This window comes from Apium graveolens, chromosome 1, assembly GCF_009905375.1.
Source record: "Apium graveolens cultivar Ventura chromosome 1, ASM990537v1, whole genome shotgun sequence".
NCBI lineage: Eukaryota > Viridiplantae > Streptophyta > Magnoliopsida > Apiales > Apiaceae > Apium > Apium graveolens.
This window is the reverse complement of record NC_133647.1, coordinates 155,776,425-155,782,967: the sequence shown is the minus strand read 5'-3', so window position 1 is coordinate 155,782,967 and position 6,543 is coordinate 155,776,425.

Here is a 6,543-nt window from a genome sequence, read left to right as displayed (position 1 = left end):
AATATGGAGTCATATTTTTTTAAAAAAAAAGTCATTGATTTGCGATTACAAAATCTCAAAAGTTTGGTATTAGTGTCTTAAAAATTGTCAAACTAACTTTTAAAAAAAACAAATATTTTTTTATTTTTTTAATATTAAAAGAAAATAATTGAGATTTAAAATGAAAAAAGAAGAAGATAAATGTTCATTTATAAATAAATTTCAATTATTTTGTACATATAAAAACATTTTTTTAATAATAAAAAAGACAAATTTTCAGTTTTAAAAGAATAATGCCCCGGTAGAAATTTGATTTTTACATTTTAATTTATTTACTTTTTACTTTGAATTTTAAAATATCACATGTCCATAAATAAGATTACAAATTTAAAAAATTTCACGTTGAAATGCAATTTTGTTATAAATGAAAAAGCAAACACGTGAATTTTATAAAATTTAACATATAATATTATTTTTTACAAAACTAAAATATAAGAACTTAGATTTTAAAAAAAATAAACTTGATTGATTTTGAAAATACAATGAGGAGAGAAATACAGGGTCTGATCTTCACAGCCCTTCCACGTGTAGTATTCCTCTCCAGCTATTTCTGTAAGTCAATAAAACCAATTAACGAAATTATCATTATTGTTAACTACTCCTTCCGTCCCAATATACGTTTTCTCTTTTGACTTTCGGTCATGTTCACGGTAAGCGATTGACTACTAATTTACGTCTAATCTATAATATCAAACATACTACCTCCGTCCCTCCCAAATGTTTACATTTGGGTTGGGCACGGAGTTTAATAAAAATGATAAATTAGTGGAGGAAAGTTAAAAAAGTGAGTAAAGTAGTGGGACCGATTAATATTATATGTATAAAGTGGGTATAGTGGAGAGAATTAGTTGATGTGGCTACTTTTTATATTATAAAAACTTTACTATTTTTGGAAAATTTTAAAATGTAAACAATTGGAAGGGACATCCCAAAAAGGAAAGTGTAAACAAATGGGAGGGACAGAGGGAGTAGTTATTAGTGATCTCATTGGATTCGTATTTATTAGTACTTTAATACAGTGAAATTTTTATATTTAATACTAATACGAATTTAAAGATATTAACGATTAAAAGTGTGCATTGGCAAACGTGTACAACACAAATAGGAAACGTTTTTAGGCACACAGGGAGTAGAACGTGATTGAATCCCCTATAATTAGAGAGTGAGTTTTTTGATATATAACATGAGTTAAGTGACCCATATTTAACCGTTTTGTACTATAAGCTCAAGGTTCAGTGACAGTAAACTGACTTATGACAGGAAGTTCCATCTCAAGTCCAACATGCTCAAGTAGCTTAAACCCATCAATGTCTAGCATTTTAACATCACTGATAACTGTATGTTATTGAGATTTTTATCTACAATTTTGAACTAGCAGCCGGGATATTTTAAATTTTGAATTTAATGTATTTTTTATACTAAAATAAAATAGAGTTATTTTCACTTTGCTATCTCTTCGATTTTTGCATAATGTGAATTGAGTCAAGAACTTTAATTATATGCAATATGTATCTCTTAAGTTTCTATACTCTTATAATAACCATCATTTAAATAAAACATTAATAAATTTAAAATATTGAAAAAAATATAATGATTTTTTAAAAAAATTGAATCAAGTATTAAACCGATTTAAGCTTTTTAAAAAATAATAATAATATTTTTTTAGTTTTTCGATTTAATTATTTCATCTTTGAAATATTCAAGTTAAAAAATATTTTTTGATATATTTAAAATTATTACGCACATTAAAAAAAATTATATAGATACTCGCACTATAAAAAATAACTATATTTTTTACATATTATTTTGTATTTTTTTCAAATTTTTAATATATTTTTTTAATATTTTATACTTAATATCTCCATTTTACCCCTTGTCAACCTTACTTAACGGTCAAAATTAATGAAAATCGGCCGCACCGTGGTCACGATAAGGGTATTAAAACCTAAGGGATGCATATTGCATATTATTAAAGTTCTTGACCCAATCTGCATTATGCTGAAATCAAAAGATGCAAATTGAAAATAACTCAATAAAGTAAGTAATAATGTGTGAGTTGTTAACTTTTATTTTAAAGAAAATACGAGTCAGTACAAATTGTTAAATTTATTTCATGTTCGAAAAAAACCTCTCATGATAATATATATTTATACTATATTATAATAACCGGAATGAGATATAATTTGGTTCAACGGCAATTCTCTAATTTTGATTATTATAAAAATAAATTAATAGTGTATATATTCAGTAAACTACTAAATTGTAAAAATCCTAAATGCATTCTACGTATCCTACTAAGCTACGACCACAACTTATCATATTATTAAAATATAAATAAATAGTGTTATATATCCGTTAAACTACTAATTTTTTAAAGTACTAGGTATAGTATACTTATTTTATTAAATTACGAGCACAGATTATCCTATTATTTTTATTATAAATTTATAATCACTATATATTTATATAAATATTTTAAAAATATAATATGACGAGATAAAATAAATAGTGTTATATATTCGTTAAACTACTAAATTGTTAAATTACTAGATATAGTCTTTTTATTTTACTAAATTACTAGCACATATTATCATATTATTTTTATTATAAATTTATAATCATTATATATTTATATAAATATTTTAAAAATATAATATGACAAAATAAATAAAAAATTAAATATTAACGGGAATCCGTGCTTCGTAGAGGATTTATAATAACCAGAATGGGGTATAATTTGATTCAACGGTTATTCCCTAATTTTGGTTATTAAAAAAATAAATAAATAGTTTTATATATCCGCTAAATTACTAAATTATTAAAATACTACACATATAGTTTACTTATCCTACTAAACTACAGACACAACTTATCTTATTATTAAAAAAAGAATTAAATAGCGTTATATATCCGTTAAACGACTAAATCGTTAAATTACTAGATATAGTGTATTTATCATACTAAACTACGACCACGTGTTATCCTATTATTTTTTTATAAATTTATTATTATTGTATAATTATATAAATATTTTAAAATTATAAAATGACGGGATAAATAAAAATTTAAAATATTAATGAGAACCCGTACATCGCACGAGATTTAAGTTATTATATGTACTATACTATTATAAACGAAACATGGTTTCATTTGTTCGGTTAGTTAAAACCTTCCTAAAAGGTTTGTTAACACCTTCCAAACAACGTTTAAATAAATATGATTTACTTAAAAAATTAAATCATATATCTAATATAACTATAAATACAATGATTTATTATCCAACATAATTTCTAATCACACTCAACTTCTTTCTTACTGATGAATCAAACATTTCTAAAATTAATTTTTAATAATTCAAATTATAATATAATAAAATAATTAATAAATCAAGAAAAAATTAAAAAAAAAATACCAAATCATCAACATATACCATTACTATTCAAGATTCTCACTTTCCCATAGGCATTCAAGATTCCCACTTTCCCATAGGCTCTCCACCCGTGCAACGAAACGTATAGATTGCAGTAGGACTTTTTAAAATTTTAATTATCTAAATTTTGAATCTTTCAATAATATAATATATACAAAATAATACATAAATATTTTTACTTAATCAATCCCAATAATATAAAATTATTATCTTTTATATTTATTTTGATACTATAATATATAAAATAATAAAATTACAAATATTATAATCAGCTCGTGCGAAACACGGGTTATAGGCTAGTTTTATATAAATTGCAATACGGTATCGTGAGGCGGTGCCGCTACATCGAGTAATGTGATTTGATATGAGCCAAATCGAGAGAAAAATAAATTGTAAATTTGTGAAAATTAGCTTTTAATATGATTTTTGAATATAATTTTATTTAAATTTTTATTGGACATATTAAATGTTTATTAAATTTATTATTAGGGTGTGAGACGGTTCCGGGTGGTCACGTCGATTAAAATGTCTAATTTAATTATAACGAGTCAAAATGAGGGAAAAAATTACAAATTCGAAAAAATCATATCTTAGTATGACTTTTGACTATCGTTTTTATTTCTAATTACATTTTTTATTAAATTTATTTTTGATAATAAATTATTTAAATTGTCATGTTTCCAAATTGTTTTATATCACAATACTTACTAAAAAAATAATCACTAGAACAATATAACAAATATTAAATTCGAAGCGACGTTTGAATTTGACGTTGAATAAGGTTGTATGATATAATTATATATAGACAAATCAAGAGAAAAATAAATTGTAAAATTGTAAAAATTATCTTTTAGTATGAATTTTTAATATTATTTTATTTAATAAAATAAATATTTACTAAATTTCATGTTAGGCGTACCAATCCTCTCATCAGATTAATTATCTTAAATAAATATAAAATGCAAAACGGCACCAGAAGCCGACGTCTAGTAAAGTTGTTTGATATATTTATATAGAATAAAATTGTGGAAAAACAAAGTACAAATTCTGAAAAATCATCTTTTAATATAAATTTTGACAATAATTTTAATTTAATTTTTTATTAGACATGTAAAATATTTATTAAGTGAACATTTTTAATCTTGAAAATTAGATTTTATAATAGTTTTTTTAATATTATTTCCTTCTTGTAATTAATTGCAAAAATTAACACAAATCTGTAATATATAATATATATACTAACATGATTATTAAATGAGATATAAGATACCAAATATGTGTTCATATGATCAAATTTTGATATGGACTATAACGAAGTGGTACTAAATCTGCCTCACATAAATTATATCATACAGATATTTACACGTATTTTAGCAAGTTAACTAAAATTTTCCTTTTTATGTTAAAACAGTATATTTCAGAGTTGATAGCCGGAGAAACAAGATTGAAAAAATTTGAAGATCGTCGCCTAAATGTAAGGTTACAGTCATTCATTTAAACTCTAAACAAAAAATTCTTTTGGATGCGAAATATTTTTTTTCCCAAAAAAACAAACTCTTTATTAATGATAAATTAAGATTTGAATCGGAAAAAGATGACAATATTTTTTTTACTGTCCGTATCTTATGATTTATGATTTTTAAGCGGCAGTACTATTTTTTATCACTTGACAATATTAAGTTATTATAATTGTTAAGGCCAAATTATTTATATGAATTATGTGGCTAAAATTTCTTTTCCTTTTTGTAATGTAATTAAAAAAGTTTGTTTCGATGATAGCCGATAATCGTTGAAACCATTATTATCTTACGGATTTTACTACAAATTTTCTTGTTCACGTGTATAAGATAATCTATCTTTATTGACTATATTGAAATAATTTACACATGCGTATATATTTTTTTGCAATTTTTTCGATGTTTATTACTAATTGTAGCAATGTAATATAATGAAAAATAAATTATCATACCTGCCGATGGTTAGTAGTTTTGTAATAGGTTTCAAATTTGATAATGTGAAACATGTAATCGATCTATATAAATTTCTTTTAGATAAAACTATATTAACCATATTTTGTAAATAAGATAAATCGGTCAAATTAGTACTCAGAACTTTTTCGGCTTTATGCAGCCACTTAGTCATTAAATACTCATATTAAAAATTATTTAAAAATGAGTACGTATAAATCAGTCTGTTAATCAAATTTTGTTGAAATAATTAAATAAAATCAATATTCAATTTTTATGACAAAGATTTTATTGTATATATTTTTTTTAATATAAATTAAGAAACTCAATATGAATAACATTAATGTAAGTTTTTTTAGAACTTTCAAATTTTATAGTTATATTTACTTACATTAAAAGGATAAAATATAATATTTGTGTAGCACGGGTACGTTGTTCGGGATTGGAAAGGAAACACGGTCTAAAGTTATTTCGTTTCGTGGCGGAAACATCAATTTCTATAATTTACCAGTCAATAACTATTCAAGTTATTAGTATTCTTTCTATTGATTGAATATAATATAAAAAAGTTTTTTTTTTCTTCTAATTTCTTACTTTAATTTTTTAAAATTACGAAAATAACTAAATTCGTGTGCGTAGCATGGTATATGTTAGTCTCTAAGTAAAAGTACTTATCATGCAATAAACAAATCTGTAGAGGTAATTGTTTTTTAGGAGTCCAGTTTGAAGAGGGTATAAAAATTTTCGATAAACGAGAGTAAATAATGCCATTTCATATATCAAATTTTTGTATGAATTATTAATCAAATCTCAAATGTATTTTGTTGAAATAAAAAGAGAGAGTAGTCGGGTTTCATTTATATTCTAGCCACCTACAAAAGCCTCACGGTATATGTACAACTCAGTTAAAATTTTTGTTTTAATAAATTTAGTGCAAAATAATTTAATGAGGTTGTCCCCGTAATAGTTCTAATAAAATTTTCAAAAATGGAAAAAAAAAATTAATTTGAATGACAACTCACAAATATTAGAATTTGATTGTTTATAATATGACAATGTAAGTAACTTTTTTTCTCGGGAAAATAAATTAAGTCGCCCTTAACTATT